Source organism: Cariama cristata, unplaced genomic scaffold, assembly GCF_000690535.1.
Source record: "Cariama cristata isolate BGI_N322 unplaced genomic scaffold, ASM69053v1 scaffold20620, whole genome shotgun sequence".
Classification (NCBI taxonomy): domain Eukaryota; kingdom Metazoa; phylum Chordata; class Aves; order Cariamiformes; family Cariamidae; genus Cariama; species Cariama cristata.
In genome coordinates, this window is record NW_009596602.1 from 3,679 (window position 1) to 28,130 (window position 24,452).

General features: G+C 35.1%; 1 protein-coding gene across 1 annotated transcript in view; it reads left to right on the top strand.

Annotated features, from left to right (window-relative positions):
* The first annotated feature begins 729 nt into the window (after window positions 1-729).
* The window catches only part of LOC104155332 (semaphorin-3E-like), a 45,121-nt gene continuing 21,398 nt past the window's right edge, over window positions 730-24,452 (top strand). The window contains exons 1-3 of the mRNA XM_009706864.1: window positions 730-783; window positions 5,588-5,707; window positions 23,654-23,747. The gene's annotated coding sequence lies outside the window, so the exon portion shown is untranslated. The remainder of the gene's footprint in view (window positions 784-5,587; window positions 5,708-23,653; window positions 23,748-24,452) is intronic.

Below are 24,452 nucleotides of genomic sequence, written 5' to 3' on the forward strand. Positions count from 1 at the left end.
CTGGTCCCCACAATTGTGTGTTCAGTTGTTCAAGGCCACATTGGATGAGGCTTTGAGCAACCTGGTCTAGTGGAGGTGTCCCTGCCTGTGGCATGGGGGTTGGAACAAGATGATCTTTAACGTCCCTTCCAACCAAACCATTCTGTGATTCTGTGTTTCTACGAATTCAAGAAAGATGTGGGCAAACTGGAGAGGGTCCAAAGGAGGGCCATAAAGATGATCAAAGGTCTGAAGAACCTGCCCTATGAGGAAAAACTGAAGGAGTTAGGTCTCTTCTTGCAGAAGAAAAGGTTCAGTGGGAACTCATCACAGTGTTCCAGTACTTAAAGGGCAGCTACAAAGAGGACAGAGGCTCTCTCTTCACAAGGAGACACAAGGAAAAGACAAGGGGAACAGATACAAGTAGCATCAGGAGATAATAAAAGAATTTTTTTCTGTGGGAACAATCAAACACTGAAACAACCTCCCCAGGGACATGGTGGAGTCTGTCAGTGGAGGTTTTAAAGCTGTGATAGGACAGGATGCTAGATAATCTCATCTAGGCTCTCTTTCCCATGAAAGTTTGGACCAGACGGTCTTCTGAGGTCCCTTTCAACCTGGGCTGTTCTATGATTCTATAACTCTATTCTATGAGTTTTTCACATGAAAAGTAGTGGAAAAGCTGGATTGATATGATCAGACTGGCAACTGAATGATTTTCTGTGTTTGTTTTTTTTTCTTCAGATCCAATGGCCTAGTACACCTCTGCAGGCAGAAGAATGCATAATTAAAGGAAGAGATGTTGTAAGTATTAATTACAAATCAAATATACTTTAATTATACCAGTGGCTGGTCCAAAACCATTCAGGCATCCCTAAACTTCAGAGAGATCAAAGCACAGATATAATTTTAAGTCTTGCAGCTTAAAAATGTGTAACTACTGTAAGCACATTAAATTATTGGTTTAATTGCTTTTCGAACCAGCTCATAAATGGGCAATGAACACTTTTGATCATCTGAACTTTATCTTAATTCTTTTTCTGGTGATATCAAAGAAGGCACCTTAAAAATTCTCCTTTCCCATCTCTATTTCCCTTTCTCTTCATACACATAGGATAGTTTCTCTGTTAAAACTTTTTCACATTCTAATTTATCTTTAAAATTCACATTCTCTAGAATATTTTCAAAAAAGCAGTTAAATTATTAGTAATTATATAATTTACTCTAAATTGTTTTGCCCTGTAGGTTTTATGGTATATTAATTAAAAGATTCTGTTTTAATAGCCCCAAAATCGTTCTATTCTTGTGATCCAGGGCCTTGACTGTAATCAGTTCCCGGGACAGACTTGAAAGCTCACTGACATACAGCAGCTGATATCATTGGCATCACAGGATGAAAGTTCTTCTGGATGGGAGCTCTCTTTAATTTTGCAGTGCACCAAGCTCATTATCTGCACCTCATAAATACACAGCAAGTACAGCACCTAATAAATCCCACAGCTGAGAGAGCTCACACTGTACCAAAGGATTTGAAAATTATGATAGTTTTACAGCAACGTAGGACATAGAAGGGCACATACAAAGGTTTCCCACAAACACAGCAAACAGGCAGCCTTGATGATAACCACAATGTATTCCCAGTGAAGATCAGAAAGCTATAAAGATTCCTGTTGAAGTACAAGCATGAGAACTATCCACATCAAGGGAATCAGTGAACCAGACTGGAAAATAATAAAATGATAAAACCCAACACAATACTTTAATCCTTACACTCACCTGGCCTAGAACTGATCCTTTTTGAGGTATCTTAAAAGTTCATTGCATCTTTCTGGATGCTTTTGTACCCTTGAGAATTTCAGGTGGCTTTTGTTGAAAATGGTGTTTTTCTACATTATCCAAATTTCGTGGTCATATTAAATCAATCCAAAACCTAAATTCTTTGAGCTTTATTTAATACTACCTCTCAGCACAGGCTGTTATTAGTAAAGCTCTGTCATTGTTCCTTCACCACTACATGATGGGATTTATTTTCTGATAATTTGACAATATTCTTTAGGTTAAATAAATACAGAAATAGGTAATGTTGTTCCAATGTAATGTAAACGTATCCCCCCTCAAACTCATGAGATTCCCTAAAATTCAAAATCCTTTACAATCCAGCCTGTTATTATAAGACTTCAAATTTGCATTGTCATGAGTGTGATCATTTAAAGAACTTAATATATTTCCCACGTCTCTCTGTACCGTGAAAGTTTGGTGTCTCTATTTTATTAAAAGCAAAACACAGAATTTTTAAATAATCACAAGACTCCACAATTAGAGTCTTTAAGAAAAAGATGTTAAAATTGTAACAGCTGGAAATATTGTAATACCAAACAATACCAAACAATATTCTGATCCTCACATGAGACTTAATTATGTATGGGACTATGTAAATTAGTATGACTAATTAATTCCAGGGAAACCTTAGTAATCTTCATTAGCTTGCTCAGTATTCAGAAAGCTAAACTGCTCGACCTGAAAGAAATCTAAATTAGAATCAAAAGCTTTCCTATTATTTTTCTTTTCACCTTCATTTTTTGTAGCCATAAACCAATATTGACTTAATGGCATAACATCTTAAAATCAACCCTTTGCCATTTCTGAGTTCTGAACGCTATTTTTCACACTGTAAATTCTCAGAAAAAAAATACTGATCAGTGCTCTTTCAAACCTTTTTGCTTATTTACATGCTGTTTCTTTCTTTATATACCTTTCCAAAAGATCTTTTACTCAAGGCGTAATTAATAATACGTAGAACTGAAAACGTTGTAATAAGCGTCTCAGTGTTGAGGTGCTTTGTGTGTTCTCTGCTACCTCTTTCTATATAACAGAACAGACCACTTTTACAAGTTTTTACAACCTTTAAAAGTTATCAGTTCATCTTGTGGCAGTAAAACCGCAAGTATTGTAGTCATAAACACATTTTCAGAGAGCTTGTAACAGATTTAATAGGACGGTTAGAAAAGCCTTGTCTTAACATGTGCATCATCTTAAACTCAGGCCATACTTTTCTGATCCAGGTAAAGCCAAGGAAAAAAAGCCTTCTGCTCTCAGCCAGTGTGCCAGGGAACACACCTGTTAGCCTGTGGTGTGAGAGATTTTGACCCTTTCAATTGTTTTATCAGAATTGGAAATCATTCAGATACAGAAATCAAGTTCTGTAGTGATGACTGACTCCCTCACACTGAGAAGTTTCAGACGAATAAAATTCCACAAATCTATTAATATGTCTATGGAACCTCCTAACGACAATCACATCATTTAATTAATTAATATAGTAGGAAGAAAACTTATTTTCATGTTCCCTTGGCTGATGCATCTCTTTCTTGTTATGTGTACAGGATTTTATTAGTGGGGCCAGCAGCAATGCCTAGCCACCTGACACTTCCCAGAATAGCACCTTTTTTCATTTGTTTATAAATTATAAAGTCTAGCCATTTGGAATTACTTTTTTTCTGTATTTGGTATCTGCCTCATCCTTTTTTTTCTGCAGGAATTTTCAGGCATTTCTATGAAGACACACAGGAGAAAAAGTGTGTAATTTTTACCCATTTAAAAAAAATTCCTAAGATTTCTCTTCCTCAACAGTGCTTTTGAGACAAAGATCAAGAGCTGCAGGCATATGTGGATAAAAATGGAAGCCATGGAGTAAAGACCAGACCACCACTGAGAGAGAACAAAGGGGATAAGTCACAAGGGTCATATCTGGAGGGGAGGGAGAATGAGAAACAGCATTAGTGCCCAGTAAAGCATCTATTTAAAAACTACAAGACATCATAAAATTCCTATGTATTACCATTCTGCTGCCACCAGTCAGCAAATGTTTGTGAAATGCACTTATAAAGTGGGGGCCTCTGTCTTTGAGTGCTGATCCATGTACAGAGGATCACATCCTACTAATCCGAAATCATTCTTCTCTCAATTTGTCTGACAATTTGATTAGCAGTTTTTTTCAGTGGGTCTAAAAAATTTTATCCAGGTGAGAGACCATCTGGATGCCATGTGAAGGAAGACCTTTATTTTTTTCCTTTACTTTTAAAAAAGGGATAAATTAATCAGGAATTAAGAAATTCCAAAAGTAAGATATCGCAAGGTTGATTTGTCCTTTGCATATACATAATATTTAAGTACACAACAGGTTACCTGCCTGTGTAGGTTACCTGCTTCTTTCAGTTAGCATGATATATCTTCAAGGTGAATGGTTAAGGAAAATCATGTAGCCAGGAGAATTTTTTCTTATGATACTTATTTGTTGGAGCAGTTGGAAGACTTGCACTGGATGACACAAGGGTTTGAAGAAAGAAGAAAGATGGTTTCTTAGTTTTGAACTCAATGTGGATTTGCAAGACCTGAATTCTGCCCATGGCCCTGATGCAGACTCAACCTCTGTGACATTAAGTTCTCACAGATGGTTAATAAGATTGTTCTCATGTAAATATAGCAGTCTGAAAACTAGAGTAATCATCAGCGAAGGACAATAAATTTTCAAAAAGGAAATTCCTCCACTCTTATTTATACATTCATTTTAGGATGGAATTAATTGCCTTTTGGAGATGTCTGGCTCGCTTTGTTGACTATTGAAAAAGCCTACGAGAACAGCATAAATTAGATGTCTAAATTTTAGAATAGCTAAAGTTAACTAAGATTAATCCCTTTATAATTGCCTCCTTCAACTTGGTGTGACTGTCTTAAAACCCAGAATCTAAGTTACAGAAATATTGAGCAATGAATGGAAATGAACAGAAGTTTTGCTCCAAACAGAAATCATTGCAAAACGTTAAATACTCTGTAAAACCAAGTCCCAGGAGTCTCAAAATCAATGGATACTTTTATCTCACTGTCTCCATTTCTAGTTTAGCACAGGAAGGATAATGACCACACATCTCAAAAGGATGTTTGAAAATTTTAAAATTGTAATATTTATGAAGCTGCAAATACACTAATGAGTCCCATAGTATTGCCCTGGGGGAAATGAATAATTTCTTCTTCAAAGGAGGGTTTGAACAGTGGGAACAGGCAAAGCATGAGGCTATACAATATATAAAAAATATTGATTAGCAATTAATTACACAAGAAATTAATGGTGCACTGTTTTTTTTAAAAAAATGTAAGAAAAAAAGTGCTATTTTTCTTGAGGTAAATTTTATTAAACTTGAGAGAGAAGCCATTTGTTGACTATTCACAGCTCATGCTCCGAGTCTAATGTCTAATGCATCTAATAACACTTAGTAAAACAAATATTTAGATTTGCAAAATGTCTCTGAGATTAAAGAAGTGCAAGAGTGTATATATTTTTATAACTTAAGAATTCCTAACTGGTTAAGCACCTAAAATAAATTGTGATAAATTGGTGCTCTAAACTTGCTTTTTTTCATGTCAAAAAAGTCCATCCATGAATTTGGTGGCACTGAGGTACTAGCATGAAGAGGGAGAACTAAGACATTTATTTAACAGACTAGAAAGTTTCAATATGCAGAGTAACACCTAAGGGCACCTGAGATAATTTTTTTTTAAAAAAAAAACACAAAGGTAATATTTTCCTGTGGTTATTTTTTATTTAAACTAGGATGAATGTGCAAATTACATCCGTGTCCTTCACCGATACAACAGAACGCATCTTCTGGCTTGTGGAACAGGAGCTTTTGATCCAGTTTGTACTTTCATTAGAGCTGGACATCCATCAGAGGTAAGAAATTTGTTTTACAGTAATGAGTCTTTTGGTCTGAATTCCAGCAAAACCTCTATGGTTAAAAATAAATATTTGAATTCAAATGCACAGTGTTCTCATACAAATCATACAAGAAACATTTTTCCTGATGAAATGTAATGCTAGTCTAAAATTCAGTTTGTGACTACAGGAACTCACTAATGATTGAAATTATATTTTTGAGAATTATACAAAGAACTCAAAACTTTCATCTTAGAATTTTTTTACTAGATAAGCTGATATAGCAATTCTTACCAAAAACTATTAAATATTTTGGGTTTTTTAGCTAAATCTGTTTGTTTTTTTAAAAAAAAATTAAATAATATACCACATAACAAAATACATATTAGTTTGATGGGAGATGGATTACCTTAATAATTCTTTGTTAAATTCAGCTGCTTGGTATTGATCATATGCAGCAAGTGTATGTTAGCTCCTTAACGACACTTGTAGTTGAGTGAAATAGTACTGCAGAGAAGATCATGAAGTGCAGCATATAATCAATATTGTCAACATATTTCTTATGCAAAAATAGAATTGTCTGGATTTTTCAGAAATCTAGATCCTTTCTGTCTCAGTTATATCAATGTTGAAGAACTAACAAAAGTACCAATCTCTCATTTTAAATTAGTGTAAAAGCCTCCTTAGGTATTCAACGTAATCCTGATTATATGCAACCTATGTGTTGTTACATGAAGGCCAAAATGCTGACTGGTTGATCCTGCTTACATCCTACTTCTTTGCATCCTTGTTTCATCACACTTCCATTGCCAGTCTAAAAAACTTGTGGAAATTGTATTTTAAAATTCCTGACATAAAAAAGCCTTCTTGAAGGGCTGAATTTCTACAACTGTTATCAGATCGAATTTGTGGACAAGCTATAAATTACATTACTAACTCTGGACCTTGGAAGTCCAGACTTAGTGAAAATTGTATGCTCTAAATTATCCCGTATCATATACTTAGTAATGCTGAAGAAATCATTTATTCAGTTACAAGGTAAAACAACTGGTAAGGGAAGCCCACTGTTTATCTGAGCTGCCCAGCAGTCAGAGGAGGACTTTACTAGGCTGCTAGAGAGGTTTTAGGAATCTGAGCAGGGATTTTTGGTCGTGCACTTTGTGAGGAGTGACTTAATAGATGGAGATCATCTATAGCCCAAATGTAAACTTGTCTTTTACTGGCAAATGTCTGGAAGACATGCTGGGCAATAGTCTTGCTTAGTTGGTTCATATTTAGTGATGTCTCTCAGTAAAGCTGAGCACTTGTCACAGAGCTGATGCTAAAGCACCATGCAAGAGAGTTCTTGCTTCCCCCATGGCCAGTAGTGGGATTTTCAAAGTGATTGCAATTACATGAGTCCTTATTAGAGACAGGTTAGATAAAGTCACAAGTGCTTTCCTTTCCATTTCCAGATGTTTCAGAATATTTACCAGAAAACTTTAAGCTACGTTATAAATAGTTGATATGTGTACATATATATATATAAAAGAAAACATGAAAACATTGTATTTAATGTTTTATGCACCTGAACTTGTATAAATTGGAAAAACTCTCTTATATCCTAGAAAATTAAAACTCACTTTGCAATTATGTTTGAATTATGGAGTTTTTTCCCTCAGTTATTCCACTTCAGAATTGCTCGATTTATCAGTTTACGAACAATGTGTTTCATCTAATTTTTTTCTCACAAATTTCAGTTTAACATCTCCAGACCAAACCAGTTTTATTCTGTCTCTTACATCACTTAATTGTTTTACTCCACATTTAACTGACAGTTTTGTACATAATGAGTTAAAGCAGCTGCAATTCAGACTTGTCCCCTACCTACAGTATTGTTTATTGATCTATTGGTCAGAATAGTAGGAAAACAGAGGACAGGGGCTGGAACTGATTTAAAATAAGGACTTGACTCAAATAAATATTAATTGCAGATATAAAGTTCTTTAAAGTGTGCTCACATAAATCAATCTATTTACTTTAGTAAAAACTTTTTTGAATAAGCTTTTCTAAGTAGAGATACATCCCTTTGACAAATGAAACTAGAACCACATCACCAGAAATAATGTCCAAAGATCCAATCCATGCTGTGCACCTCCAACTGATATCAAAATCAGAAGCATCTGAGAAGTTAAGACACAAGCACAGCACTTACATTTGAAGTTGAGTTGCAGAAACACACTACCTTCTAAAATTGAGGAATGAACTAAATAATAAGCAATTTTAAAATAAGCCAACTTTGCATGTCTTCTTTGCTCCTCTCATGAACCTCCTGTCAAGCTTCCTGGTACAGTTTAGAGGAAGAAATGTCTGTATATTTAGGAACACTATTTAAGAAACCATAAGCAACAAGCTAATAAAAATAGAAACCAAAGAAACAAAAAATGAGAAATAAGACTTGTATATAAGAATATGTGGCCCATGATCCTCCCCTTATGTATCACTGTCCTTCCTTCCCTTCTTTTTGTTTATTATTCCTCCTTGTCAAACTGAAGTTCTAAAATTTTACCCACACAGAAGTCATGGGAAAATTACCATTCTTCTGTTTGTGTAGACCAAGAGGAAATATATTTGCTACACTAGTAAGTAGCTATATTAGTTTCTGTTATCTAAAAAGCTGACCATCAGGATTAAAAAAGACAGGTGCCGTGTTTATGGTAGGTTAAAAATAACACATGGTATGTGATTGAGTGGGCAAATTGTAATCTTGTTTTCTTTGACTGATAAGGGCATCATGTAGCTGCGAGAAGTGAAGGGACAAGATCCTTCTGCAGAAAACTGCAGTTCAGTCTCTCTTTGCTGATCTCTCTGGCCATAGTATCCTGATCCAATGACTTCCAATTACTGTCCCCCATTTCTTCCAGTTCAGCTCTCTGGCCTCTTTCTCATTGTGTGACTGTCATGGAAAGGAGAGTAACAAATTAAACAGTCTTAAAAATATAATTATACTATTCCATTTCTAAACAGGACCCAAACACATTTATTAAAAAACTAGTAAAACTCAGACCTTTAATTTGAAGGGTAAATGCTGGTTTATAATATGCAGTTATATGCAGTTCATAATATGCAGCTGGTTGAAAAGAACATTTTTTAGATATTGTTGACATTATTTATTAAATATATTGAACTTCAATATAAGTAAAATCTAACTTTGATCTGCAAACTAAGTTACTTCTGAACCAAATGCCTTTAAGTAGCACAAGGTGTATTTGAGGCTTATAAACTTTTGAAGAATGACACTTTGCAGACATGTTGAGGTATAAAGGGTGGGAGGTAAAAAGGAAGCCCTTATAGCAGACTTCTGTATATCTAGATACCTAGCTAAGACAGCATATGAAGCTTGGTTTACTATTCCGTATGGAGCTATGAATCAGCAGTACCAACACAGAGAAAATACTTGCTCTGTGGTCAGAGACCTGAGCAGTAAGTTTCAACAGTGCTGATGGAGAAGCGAAGATGTGACTCTCTCAGTAAAAAACACAGAGTTCTTAAATTACAAACTGTATATAAATACGTATTAGAAATATAAGTGTTTAAGAACATGACAGAATAGCAGTACTATTATTTTCTACAACCTTCACTCTCACAATTTAATGAGCAGGCCAAAGAGAAAAAAACTATTGGAACAAAACATCCAGTTGAGGCTCTTGTTCTTGGTGCTCACTAGTCCCATGTGGCAGGAAAATTCATTTTGTTGTTGGCTTGCAACAAAATTTTACATAAAGTCATCCATTTCTGGATAGCCATTTGGTTAGAAAATGAAGAACTACTGTTTTTCCTTTGAACAGGGAGAATACCCCAAAGCTGTGATCGTTCTCATGCTGTATGGCATCCTGATCTAGTATTTAGCACGTTTTTGTGAGGTGCAATCCAGCTTATGAAAAGGAGTGTTCTACCTTCTGTATAAAGTCTTACATTTATATGCAACTACAAATTCATACTTTCTTGTCAAGAACATGTTTTAGCTGTGTCTTGCAGAACACTGAGCTCTTGTCAACAAAATGAAGCCAAAAGGAGATTTTTGTCTCCAATAATAGGCAGAATTTGATTGCCTCATTGGTAGATCATTACTCCTTGGAATTTACTGAAAATCAGAACCTCTAAGTTTCTTAAAAAACATGGTGAAAATGCCCATTCCCCTAACCAATGTCTCTAGAAAATATTAGTCGAACTTATTGTGTAGCAATTGAAATGTGCTTTGAAATCTTTCACAATTAAATTGTAGTATGATACATTATGTATGTTTAAATGCTTCTTTCATGCTTTTCATGGTTTATAGAAATGTAATTATGCTATTTTGTCTTAATATAAATAATAATATTTAAATATGTTGATCATATAAAGCAACAAGCAGTAAATATTAGATTTATTGAATTCTACCTCAAACTTGTGTTGTGCCACCAGAGTCTAACCAAATATATTTTTCTAAATAAAATTATTTATAAATTTTATGATAGACTATATATCCATTTGAAAGATTAGTGGTTTACTGCAGTCATTCTATTGTAATATTGGTTTAATTGATATTGCTTTGGAATTCCAGGCTGTTCGCTTTAGTAAAGCTGTTGCCAGATATTACCTTTCTAAAAATACACAAGTATAGTCACTGACAGCAACATGCAGCTTTTTTTTCTCTCTTTCTAATTTGACTCTGATGAATGTTTCTTTACCAAATTTAAACATTTCAGCAAATTACCCAATGTTTTTCTTTTGTTTAAAAATTACAAATTGGGAAAAATAGGAGTGCTGATTTTGCAGACAGAACAACTATTGGTGTTTACAAAAGAACATATTATAAAATCTTGTCAAAAAAAAGTAAGTTAATTGCCAGACAGTAAGTGAATTCATTATCACTGACTTCATGAAATGCTTCCAAATGTCAAAAATCCATGCAGATCAGAAAAGGTTGAGTTCCTCCAGTTTCTATTTGTCTATCATCCAGAAATGAAGGAGACTTCATTTCATTAAAATCAACTTTTTTTTCCTGAAGAAAGAAGAGTCAAAGATCCTCCACCCCAAATTTCCCATGATGAATTGAATATACATCCTTCCCATGTTCTCTGTGAGAAAAAATCTGAGATAAGTCTTCAAACTGAAAATAGAAGAGGAATAAAAGTGCAGAAAAAAAAATTTACTCTACTTCCATTATCACCAAATTGACATTTGTTGCTCCTGTTCCTTTTGATACCATCAAGGAGGTGGGGGGAAAAAGCATCTGCATCCAGTCTCTTCCTTTTGCATTTACATAAACTTCTCAGTTTTAGTAGTAGAAGACAAGTACTGGAAGAAATACTTTCTGTCTCAGTCTGTGTTTCTCCACATCTAGCTGCGAGTAAAACAGTACTCCACTACTGTTCTATATAGCTCAAAATACCTTAGGTGAATTATGATGATCTTTAGATAAATTGGATGCGCTATCTGCAGTCAGGCAATTATTTTATCTTAATGAGCTATCTATTCAGCAGAGCAATAGGTTTTAGGGGTGCTCCAGAGGCCTTGCAATAATCCAAACTGCCTTATTAACTAAGTCACAAAGCACCTTTAACAAGGCCACATGGGAGTTCCACCAAATACAGCTAAAGAGATTACTCTGCCTCCATAGGACCTGCAAAATGAGTGGAAATTCCAAAAGAAAACAATGTGCAGAAATAATATCCCAAGTTTTTGTAAACTATATGGCGACAAGATAGAGCTGATTCCTGGAGAAGGTGACATCTCTGAATTACAAAACCTGTTGAGAGAATAAAAGTTGTGGGAAAGAACAGTTCATGAAGAATTTTTCTTCCAGAACACACTATAAATTTTTAATACGTACATTGAGCTGGCAGAGTATTATTTTCAATGCCTCATTTTACTCAGTAAACTGCCTACAGCTGTATTACTCCACCTCAGAAAGCTGATGAGCTAAGTCACCCTTTCCACAAAATGCACTGGTGGTTTCTGGGAGTTTCCCCTAGGTGTTCCTAATCTGATTTATTCCTTATTATGCTATTTTCTCTCCAATTAGCCAGATGAGATTCTGCTTATCAGGGAACAACAGCTCTACATTTTAAGTCGTAAAGGCCTGTTAGAAAGGAATTACCTTTAGTGAAGCAGCAGGTGTATTTGTTTCCTTGGAGGACAGATGAGTCAAGTTGGAATTTCTTCTTTCTAATCTATGTTGCCCTTAATATTTTGTTGGATGTGGAGAGAGGCACTTTTTGCTCTACTTACTCTATGATTCAAATCAAAACCAGGATAAGCTTCAGCTGTGCAATAAGCTTTCCATTTGCCTCTCTACACCACACAAATGTAGGCAACACGAGCTGCTCAGCTCTTGCTTTAACAAATTGAAGTCAATTGACATGGAAATTAAGAGAGAATGTTCCAGTCATACCAGCTCATTGCAAGGGGGTTGGACAAGATGACCCTTAAAGATCCCTTCCAACCCAAAGCATCCTGTGATTCTATATCTCAGTTTAATTTTGACAGGACATAGTTGTTCTGCTCTTTACCAGCATTTGGTAAGTCATTATTATTTCAGCTCTGTTAAGAAACAAAATTGTATTCATATTTATATCTATTATTTCACGATATTGTTTCTGATGTATTTTTATAATCAAAACAAACAATGATCTGCCCAGTCACTCCCTCTCTGTGCTTTTTCCTATTACCTCATCTCTGCTCTCAATTTACAGAGGATTAAGGAGGAGGAACATCTGGTTTCACTGACCAAACAGAAGTGGGTGTTGGTCAGTCCTTCATTAGATAGAATGTGTGACAAATTCTTGCCCTGAAAATATTTGCTCAGAGACACAGTGTCCCTCTGCATGGATAAAAAGCCACCAGCCATCCACTAAATCTTAGCGGGTTTTTCAACTCGTATTTATGGAATTGAATCTGCAATCCTAAGTACTATGAAATTGCTTATTTATTGCAGTCCTCTGCATCTATAGTTCATGTGAAACTAGTCATTAAGCTAGATGATGTTTAAACCAACATCAGGTGCTCATTTACATGAAGTGCTGCTAAGGAAGCAATGCAATGTCATAGAATCTTTTACTAGAGGGGTTTATTACATCATCTAGTCTGAATGCTCACATCACAGGCTGTCAAATTGTACCAAGACATCCAAAAGCCCCAAATTTCAGATAGGTTAAAGTATTTCAGGTTTTGGAAGTTAAATATGCACACATTTCACAAGATATTAAAATGGTACCTAAAATCACAATAGGCAGGAAATTAATTAGGTGAAAATTACCCTTGTGCTCACAGCATACAACAAAAGTGCTGTGCTGCAAAAGAGAAAAAGAAAAAGCTGAAGACTCGCATCAACTCTAACCTGAAGAAATATTTCTTACTGAACCCATGGCTTATCTGTGTAGTCCTAAGAAAATGACAAAGTACTAGCCAAGCAACACACAAAAAAGATTTTCTGCACCAGCTCAAATAACAACCCAATCTCCGCAACTGGCCAATCTTCAAACCTTCCAAAGAAAAGACAAACATCCTCTTGTGAAACAGGGTGAAAAAGTTCCTTCCAAACCAATGCATATGGTTATGTGAGAAATTAAAGTTCATGAGTTTTGGCTATAATAATTACCTTAATGAACAGCTATGTATGTGAAGCTCAGTAAGGATAATGAAGAAAGGGCAATTCTGTTCTTCCTGTGCTTTGCTAGGAAAGGTAAAACAGGTATTGCATAAATAGAAACAAAGGCCAGAAGGACGATCAGAACATTTTATGTGGTCAGTCACACACTGTATGGATAATTTCTCCCAGGTATTGAACTAAAACATTTTCAGGAAAATATGTATTGCCATTTCAAAGAATCCAGATAGTGGCAACACCACTATTTCTCTGGTAAGCTGTCCTAATATCTAATTGCTTTCAGTGTTAGGAAATAACTACTTACTCAAGGTTAAATTTATCTAACTTCAACTTCCTATCATTTAACCTTGACATGCCTTTGATAGCAAAGTTGAAAAGTCTCCCACTATCTTTCCCACATCTTTTCCACATATAAGTACCTATGCGCAAAGATCAAGACACCTCTTCGCTTTTTTTGATAAGCTGAATAAATATAGCTCCTTAAACCTCCTATCACAAAGAATCCTCAATCGTATTTGTGTCCTTCCTGTGAACTTCCTGCAGTATTTTCACATGTTCTGGAGGTGCGGACACTAGAACCAGACATGCTATTTGATGGTGTGTATACAGGCAAGGTCACTTCGCTACCTCTGAGATTCCTCTTTTCATAGACTCAAGTGCTGAGTTCTTGGCACAGCATCACAATGAGAAATTTCTTTTTAGCATTTTGCACTTGACCCAAAGTTCTTCTCTGGAGCACAAAGTTAGTCTGGTTTACACACTTAGTTGAGGCATCTAGTAAGCAGCCTCATATGACAAGGTCAATGAAGAGAATTCTAGAGATGTCTGCCACTGCCAGTTGTAACAAGGCACCTAGGACATTCAAGATCCTAAATGAGGCACCTGTCTAACACACTAAAGTAGTCTGAACAAAGATCTGAACTTCCACCTTCTAGGGCATTCTGATGTACTTCAGATACAAATTGTGTTTCCTGTTCTAAGATATACCACTTTGGATATGGTTGCATTAAAATATACTTTATTAGCTTCTGACATTTAACTTGGTATTCAGAGCATTCCACAACCTGAACGCACCCAGAGCTCTCATTAACCTTTTCTCTTCATTATTTATGCCTCCTCACTCTTTTTATAAACTTTACTAGTTTTTAAATTTTAAATCACTGTTAAATTTAAAAATCATCTTTCTATCAAAAACAAGATTTAGGGAAACCATCAGTAAAGAATGATGCATCGATGCATAGCTAATAACAAACATACTTTGATATATGTCAGCAGTTTATATTGCTTAATAATTCTGCAATGCACATTGTTTCATCAAATAGCTATGTACTAAATGAAATGCCCTGCAGAAAGCCAAGTATTCTGTATCAACATAGTTGTTCTTATCAGTCATTCTTACATGTTGTAACAGACAACAGGTTTGTTTGACAGTACACCCCATCCATAAAATGCGGAGAATGACATTCATTGCTTTTGAATAGTCTAAATATGGCCATACGTGAAATTTAAGTTCAATCTAGCAGATTGGTAGAGAATGTGGATTGATGGGCCGTATGAAATGAATTCTCCATCATATTAGACCCGTCCTTTGCAAGCCTAAAGACAGATGGTCAGGAGACAATAAATCAATACAGAAGAATAATACTATTTTTCCAAAGAGAAAGAAATACTCCACCTGTTTGGTAATTTGAAGGGGGCAGGTAAAATATTCCAGCTCTCATCATAATGATTTTTAGATTCTACCACCTTTAGCTATAAGACAAAGTATTTTTCGAAGTGAGGGCACCTCGTGATGTCTATGGCATTGTTTGAGGAGCAGAGGTACTTCTCAATAAGGTGTTAGTCATCACAGTTAAAACCAGCAAAAACTGAACACATGGTTTAGTTAATATTTTCACAAGTTTATAAAATATATCCCTAATACTATGTAATTCTTCTATAATTTATGACTGATAATTATTCTTATTTGACTGAGGTTTATTCGGGAAAATTATTCCAGATTAAAAAAGAATTAAAAAGAAGTATTACTTGCAGTTCATATGTGTCATCAAAAGGCAGTGGATCCACTCCTCTGCCCTTTCTTCAGAATGGCCCACTTTGGCATGCCCTGTTGAAGCTCTGCAAAAGGACTGTTGGCTGTTTAAAGCTCCACACTACAGGGACAGTCAGAACTTCCCCAGAGTATCTGCTTTCCTTCTGAAATCCATTCTCAGTTGAATGTAGCTGTTGTCCTCCCCATGCCCAATACATCTGTTGTTCCATCCATCATCAAAGCCTAGACTGTAAGCTCAAACCATCGAGCTGTATCCTTCCTTTTTAATTTTTTTTCCACATCCTTTGTCCCTGATTGTTATGATGGCAATCATTAGATAAGAGGACTTTTCTTTGGTACTTGCTCTGATGTGACCGTCAAAATCTCAACACAAGTTTAGCCTGTCAAAATCAAAGAAAGGAAAAAGTCTTGGCTAGTGAGGCTCTGTGTGAAGATTGCACACTTCCCCACAGAAATCCCTTCACTTTTGCATAGCAATTTTGTGCTATCTTTAGCTCCTCTTTCACCTGGTCATAAGACTATATCTCCATATACAGTTGTTCAAATATTTTAATTCTAGAGATCCTTTATGTAGTCCCTGGAACTTTAATATGTAGTATCACACTAGTGCAATATAATCATAATTTATTTTTCTAATGATCCTATTCTATGTTATAGGACCCTAATGAGTTTATGTGTCCACTTTAAGGTCATGCAAAGGTGTATCTTCTAAAATTCTGGCCGGTTCAATCACTTCTGCTTAAACATTCTGAACTGCTAAGGATAAATGCCTGTGATTTCTATATGCAGGGTCGTTGGGGTTTTTTTGCTATTGCCAGAGTATTTCACATGCATTAAATCAGGGAAATACATTATTTCTGTCACTTTAGGCCAGATATTTTGAAACAAGTCACAAGTTGCTAATCCTTTAGCAAACTCAGACAGCAGTCTGACATAGCTCCAGATTTTAAATGTGTTTTCAGATTGGAGCCCAATGTGTCTTAATCATTTAACTGTGGAATAAAATGCATAGACCTGAAAAATGCATCTGAATTTTTAGGGAGGATTTAATGTCTGTAATATTTTATACATTCTTATCCCATAGGATGGATTGATCTTTTCAGTATGTCACTGGATAGTAAAGAGGATTGAAAACAGATCCTCAGAAGAAATACTACCTCCCAAATAATCTTAATTATGTCAAATAGCAGAGACCTGACTATTTCAACCATTTCTTTGAGGTTTCTATTCCTAATATTGTATCCTCATTTGGCTTGGAAAATAAAGTTGAGTGAATGTGGAAGGTGCAATTTTAAAAATTAGTAATTTTCTGACAACAAGCACAACAATTTTTTACCAGTGCTTAGATCTTTTTGAAAATTAGTCTTTGGATTTTTTAAACTAGATATTACATCATGAAATGAAAAGTTCTTTCACTGTTGGAGCATGTTTGTGTTACTTACCCATCTACCTGCATGCTTATGTTATGTTGACTTAATATGTTGACATATTAATATTATTAGAAGTATTTGGAGCACAGATTCTTTTATATAAACTCCATGATATTGATTCATTTTCTATTGGTTTTAGATTTTTCATTTCTTGAATGAGTTAGTTGGATTTATATAAACTAGGCACCTACCTAATATTTGGGACTATGGTTATCAGATACTGCTAATATACATTTTTCTTAGCACCAAAATTTAGTCTGCTTAAATACAAAAGGCTGTATGACACAAGGCATCTTTTCAAACCTGACCCAGTATGCTATTTTCTGTTGTTATTGAAAGATGAAGTATTTTACTGTATATCTCTTTTACCACGTGCCTTCTTGATGAGGCAAGTGATTAAGATAGGTCATGGAGTTGAGAGTTCATTTTGGAGACTTATATTTGAATTATATTTTCTGCTGATTTACAGACATGTTCTGTGGTTTTTCAGATTTTTTTTTTTTAATGAAGAAGTCAAGGTTCATCCTTCCTAAAAGAAGCCTCTGCGTAGTGTATTCAGTATGTCTTTCTAAGTCAAAATAAAAATGTAAGGATAAGTGAGTATACAAGAAAGAAGAAAAGAAATGAAAAAATGTTTTAAGAATATACAGAGTGAAAGAATATTTGCAAAAAAGTGTCATGTGAATTTATACTAAAAACATTATGGTACAAAAGAGAATGGAAATCAAAATGAGGTTTATTCTGTGCATTGCACTTCACTTTCTATTGTGGTCACAAAATTTCTCTGGATTCACTCAGTATTCAATTTTTCACATGAGAAAAAAACTCCAGTTACACCAGTGAAATACTCTACAAATCTTATATTTGATTAATTTAGAAATAAGTTCTTTGGTTCCTCATATTAGGCTGTGTGAGTGCGCATGCGTACATATGGATGTGCAAAATGTCAGTCTTTAAAGGTGGAATGTTAAGATTAAACCAGACTTAAAAGCTATTTGAATAAATGGAAAAGTACATATGGGCAACAAATGTTGTCTTTGTTTAGAAACAGTACACCTACTATGTTAATTTTTTTTTTTTTTCTACTGAATAAAGTCTGTTACTGTCTGGAGATTTCATAAATTACATTCATTTCCATGGCACTAAAGAGTGTTGATAAAGCTGCAACTGTATCCAACGGTGTACCTAACTTGGTGAAGTTTTTAAATCACAGTTTTTCCCATGAGTTACCTTATTGTTTTGTTGCTTTAGTTTTAAGATAGTATTAAAAAAAATTTCACATGGAACCGGTGAATCCAAGAACAATATCTCCTATTTTGTGGCAAGGATCTCAGCATCATTCTCATAAAGAGCAACAGACTTCAATGGAAGTGCTCTATGAGAGGATGTAACCCTGCAAGTGACAATTAACCTCACAGTTTTTGTATAGATGTTTGAAGAAAACTTCTGAATATGCTGTCTTCAGAGTAGAGAGGTGAACATCCCCTTGGCAGCCCTCTCCCCCCCATACCCTCTCCATTTGCAGCTCTCCCTCTTGCCCTAAGGTTCAGTCCCCAACTCTGACAACCCTTGTTAAAAGCCCACTTTACCAGGTCACTGTCAGCCAGTCCTTTGAGATGTCTTTTCTTTGTATAGTCAGTGTGTCCCAGTGTGTCCCATCCCTTCCCTACAGTCTTCTTCCTCAAACAAGGCACTACGATCAAATAAGGTGAATCTTCGATGTTTACACTCCCTCTTTTGATGCTTTAGGAATTACTTGAACAGAAAGAAGAGTGCATCATATGATGCTAGCACCATATGACTTTATTAAGGTTTTTAAAAGAATGTTTCTCACAGTTTCGCACAAGCAATGCATCTCTATTTTACACTTTCCCATTCAATGCACTTTGCATATGAACCTTCTTATCATAGTTCTCTTTAAAAAAGTCTCAAATATATGACCCCTAGTAAACGAAATGCAACAAACAGCTCTTGCATGTAATGTCATTCTTACTTTAAGATTGAATAACTATGAGATCATTAATGCTAAGAATGAATTTTGTTCAGTAGGTTACAGTAATAGTGAGAGTATAGCCAGTGTTAAAAACTATATTCACAAAAATCTGTACAGTCTCTCTCCACAATACTCTAAATATTATTTACTATCCTGCAATATAACTAACATGATCTTCTTGAAAAAAAAATCCTAAACAACCTTCCCCTCAAAAACACCAGAACAACAACAAAAAAATAGCAGTCACAAAAAGGCACAGGTCTCCTGGAGAGCAGATCTTGTCTGTACTGTTGGGGCACATGCATACACAATTAAGTATGTAATTAAAGATTCTGAAATGGTTTAAATTTCCTTCTAAGAAATGTCAGTATGATATGTTTTACTTTTTTGTTACCTGAAAATAATAAAAATTGAAAGAAAAATCCCCTTACAGAAAATCAAATTATTTTTTCTCATAAAAATAATATTGTAGGAAAACCCAACCAAAGCTTCTATATTTTTAAATCCCTGGTTTAGCAAAAAGATACAGCCATTGTATTAACATTGAGAACAGGCTTAGGTACTTTGCTGAATAGGAATGGAAGTAAGCATATGTTTTAAATTAATCACATGCATAAATGCTGTCTTAAACCAAAGAAAAGCAGCACTTGGCATCAGAGAAAGCAATTTTCTGCAACAAAAGTTAAATGCAGTCTTTAAATTTTAATGACTCTGATTGACCTTTTGTTTCATTATTATTTATAGCATACATTATTCTTCATTGTCTAAAATTATCAATTCATTTCAAGTTAATGGCAAAATGCTTGATGCCCTTGGAAATATCTTCTATTTCTTTCTAAACAAATTATTATTTTAATAATAATTGAAAGTGTATTACACTTCCTGAGTCATAGATGTCATAAATCAACCACAGAACCCCATTTCTTTTCCCATACCGCATGCAGAAATTTGTAATTCGCCTCCCAGCCCTCCGTATGTGTTTCAGCATAATTTTTACCCTAACCACTGAAAAATGCCCATAAAATAAATTGCAATGTTGAATTGCTATGTTGAATAATCTGTGAGGAAACCGTCAGTTTTCTTCTGACATTTCTCAAGGGATTCCAATGTCACAAATAGTGAGGGTTAGAATTATGGTATTAGCCTTCAAAGCTGATTATTAATGTGTAATGCTTATTTCATCCAAACTGGCATCCCATGGAAACTGACACATCTAACACTTGATCTTCAGTTACTTGCCCCAGTGATGGGAATAACTTATTGCAGCCATGGAATATTTGGTATGCTGTCCTAAAAGGTGAACGTGGAAAATCTTTCTTGGAGGAGTCATTGCTTACGTTTTCAGTGACATTTCAGAGTTACAAGCATCTGCAAGCATTTATGAGATACTCACCCTGCTTTATATCAAAACTGGTGAGATCCACTTAAAAACTTCTCCAAGTTGCACTGAAATCCAAATTTTTGTCTACCTTCAGTGTTAGCATTAGATTATATATTTAAACTACAATCCTTATTCAGAAATTCCAGATGTTAAAATGTAGATAATGAAAGGATATGATGCATACTGCTTAACATTTTCATTCCATAGTCATATAGTCAGCTGTTTTAAACACATTCATGTCATGAATGTTAAAAGAGATGGGTTTATCTTTACCACTGATTTCATTCTGATTCTCAGGGGAATGGTTAACTACACTAGTAGCTTTTTCATTGTGATACTATAATTTGGTGTACAGTGGCACAAAATCCTTCCACATCATCTGGAAGACTCCCATACTGGCCAAGTCCCCCCTGGTCTGAATATCAGTGGCATTTTACTAGAGGAAGATCTGAATATGAAGTGTGGTTTATGATGCCCTGGTGGGATCATGTCTTGTCTTACAGCACAAAAAATCTCAGTTTCTGTTCCCTATGTAGGATGAAATATGAGCCATACACTATAAACCATGAAATATGGATAAGACAACTTCTTCAAGTATTGTTTTGAAATAACTTTGTTTTCACACCTGATCACTTTACCTGAATATGTCTTTTCTGAGATTAGTTTTAGGTTTATTACTTCTTCCTTTCATAGACAGGTCCATTTCTATTTTACTGTGAGGAAAGGTGAACAGAAAGCATTGACTAGAAAATCTATTGAATTTTAACTTTCAGTTTATTTCTCCACTTACTTCTACATCTTTCTCTAAAAACTGGGGTTTTTTTTCTTTATTGAACTGATTAATTGACAAATAGTTTAGTTGAGATCCCAGAAGAGAAACTTTTTCATTAGTAACTTGAATACCTGATTAGAGAATAAATAACGTCAGTCAGTCAGATTGTTTTTAGAAATATTTCTTTTACATCTTATTTTGTGACATTTATGACTCCCTAGTCCTTTTGTGCAGCTTCAGGTTTTTCTTTCCCTTCCTGAGTTCACCTTACTGGTTTTTTTAATACTGTTAACCCAAAATGTTATGGTATTTAGTTTTGAAAAATACCTGGTATGTGATGTTTGAAAAGTATGGAATGGGGCCGAGATGTCCACGTAGAGAAATATTTCTTCATTGTTTGACATTTACCCAACAGCAGAGGGGGAATAGTTATTACTGATGTGCAACTGAAGCTGATAGAGCAGAAAATAACATTCCTGCGTCAGCAGTCTCTACCCAGCATGATTATTTTCTGCTACATCAGCTTTAACATCAGGCACTAATGTGTCAGGGTTAGGCCAACACAGGAGCTTCTGGAGAGGTGAGATTCTGAACACCTTTTTACCTCATGAGTTTTAGGACTGTTACTTTAATTTTGTATGGTCTTTGCTTGATACTTTTATTTTGGGGTGGATTTTACACTTCAAGTAGACATGAAACAGATGTCTTATTTTCCAGAACTGCATGCTGCGTTACATCCCATTTTTATAGACACACTCTAGCTAATAGGAATCTTACTTTTTGATCGGAAGTTGCAGCAAAATGGCATGTATTATTCAGACAGATGGGAATGGAATATAGGTACATAAACTTGGCTGATCTGAGGATTAAGGAATGAATACTGATTTGAAGGGGAGGGGCTTGTGACAAAATCAAGATTAACTGTTTTAAACAAAATGCATAGAAATATTCAATTGTCCATCAATGAGTGGGAGCTAACAGCTCTACAACTTTCCCACTTTTCTTCTATCTTTTTTCTTTCTGTCCTTTTTGTAAATTATTATTATCTCTACCAGTTTTCTGTCCCATGCAATGATCTGTATCTCTTCTGCTTCTTTGCTCCTTGTCTTTTTGGTTTTTTTCAGGAGAACATAACTGTCATGAGTAGAGCTACCTGAAGAGAACATTAGTTTTACCTTGGGGGCAATTGCACTTGTTTGGGAAGAGAGAGATTTGTAGGTTGTAGGGTGACATGGGTAGACATAGATGAGTGATCTGAAGGAGACCAGGGAACACAGCATTGCAGAGAGTGAACACATAATCAGGGTTTCATATCTCTCAAAAGCAAAACTTTCTAGGGACTGAGCTGCATATGCTAGAACCCTGCAAAATTACATGAATGTAAACAACAACAGAAAAAAGAACCTGCTATAATGATATTAATCATAGAATCATAGAATCATTTAAGTTGGAAAGGGCCTTTAAGATCATCAAGTCCAACCGTAGACATAGCATGGCCAAGTCCACCACTAAACCATGTCCCTAAGCACCATGTCTACAGAAAGGACTACATATAGTTAAATAAGGACTACCAGGACACTATTTTGTCCAGTCTAGGTATATTAAGCTTTTTTCTGCGTGAATACTGTTATTCTAATAAATACCTGAAAAGTCAGATCTAATAAAATCTGATTTTTATGGTTAAAAAACCTCTTGGACCTCTTTGAGGATGATTGCTCTAAGAGAGAGATCCAGGGAGATCCTCCTCAAAATTCTGGGGGATTTAGGGTCCTGTCACATGAAATTTTATGCCTCACAAGACATTTGCCTTAGTTTATTAGCAATGTGAGCCTGAGAATAGTTTACTGAACAGGTAGGTTGCATTTATCCAATATGTTGATATAATCTGCATTTCAGTAGACTTTTGAGTAAAACTGTTACTCAGAACTGGAACTACTAGACTATTGAAGTGTTTATTAGTCACATACTTGATGTCTAGGTGGCATATTTTTTATGAAGCTTTCATAGCTTTCTCTCTATTTGCCCTTTTATTCTCCCCCATCCCTGTGTTTTGTAGTATGTTTTTTTGTTAATATATAAATTTTTTAAATATTGTGCTCTTACCTGGTATTTTAATCAAACATTAATGGGCTTTTTTGAGAAAGCTGGGACAAATGTAGCACTGCAAATGAAAAATTAAATTGTACAAATTAAACTAATTTGCCAATATTCTGTTAAATCCACTGCAGAAATGAAATCTGTTCTGAAAATCATAATTGAGGATTCATTACTAAATATACTTTTATGAAGAAGATATATAAACATCTCAAAGCTACCAAGAGTAGATAACACAGCATGATATATTTAACAGCTACTGGAAAAAAATGTTTAAAGAGGGAAAACACATTCCATGGCTAGATATCTACTTAATGTTTAGATAATGTGGAGGAAAGATAGAGGAATCTTCACTCTCTACTCCCACAGAAATTAAATAAGTGCAATTTTAGTGCATATTTTACTGATTTTTTGGGGGCAGTGCACACACAAAGGTGATTTGTAGAAACCCAGAGAATTTTTAGCAGTACATCAGTGAGCAACCATAATTGTGTTTTCTCCCTAATGAAGTCAATCCATTACAAAGGTATAACAAAGTTAAAGCTCATTTCTGAGGACTCTTTTTCTTTGCCTGTAGGCTTTACGCTGTTTTCTGTGATTTTTTTTTAAAGGATCATCTGTTTCAACTGGAATCGAACAAATTTGAGAGAGGACGAGGCAGGTGCCCTTTTGACCCCAGTTCTTCCTTCACCTCCATCTTAATTGGTAATGATCTTTGTATCACAAGCTTCACGGTCCTGTCAATGTGTCATTCTGAGTCTCTTTCTTCAGCACACCAAAGTGTTGTCAGTCTTCCATTGCAAACTTCCACATGTCAGACTTAATCCTCATGGTGCTGCCCACATTAATATTACATCCTAGGCAGCATTAACTCCAACAAGGGTGTCTCACTGAAGTGAGTAGATGTTATATGACACATGCCATCCTGAAGGGGTAATTACTTGTTGTGTAATTTTGGAAACAATAATATCCTACTTCCCTTCAAAGAAGCAGTATATCTAGCTGTCTTTTACACCGCTGAGACAAATACACAAAATTTACTATTTTTCGTCTACTGAGATAGACTCTGAGTAACAAGCATGTTGTAAAAATGTGAATTTATATCAAACATTTAGTGTTTATATAAACTACAGCTTCTGAGATCAAAATAGATTTTTTTTAATGCTGCCTTCTAAAACAACTATCCAAAACCAGTGGTTCTCTGTTTGGAGAGTTGATCTTATACTCAACAGTTATAAAATAGAATTAACTCTTAAGTCCTGCAGTCCCAGAAAGCTGTGCTGAGATAGTGCTCATCTGTGCCTTGCTGGTAAGTATAGGGCTGGGACCTTTGAAGTTGTAGTGTATGAAACCACATGATTTTTCCTCTGTAATGTTTTCCTGAAAACATTTTGTCAGATCAAGCAAACA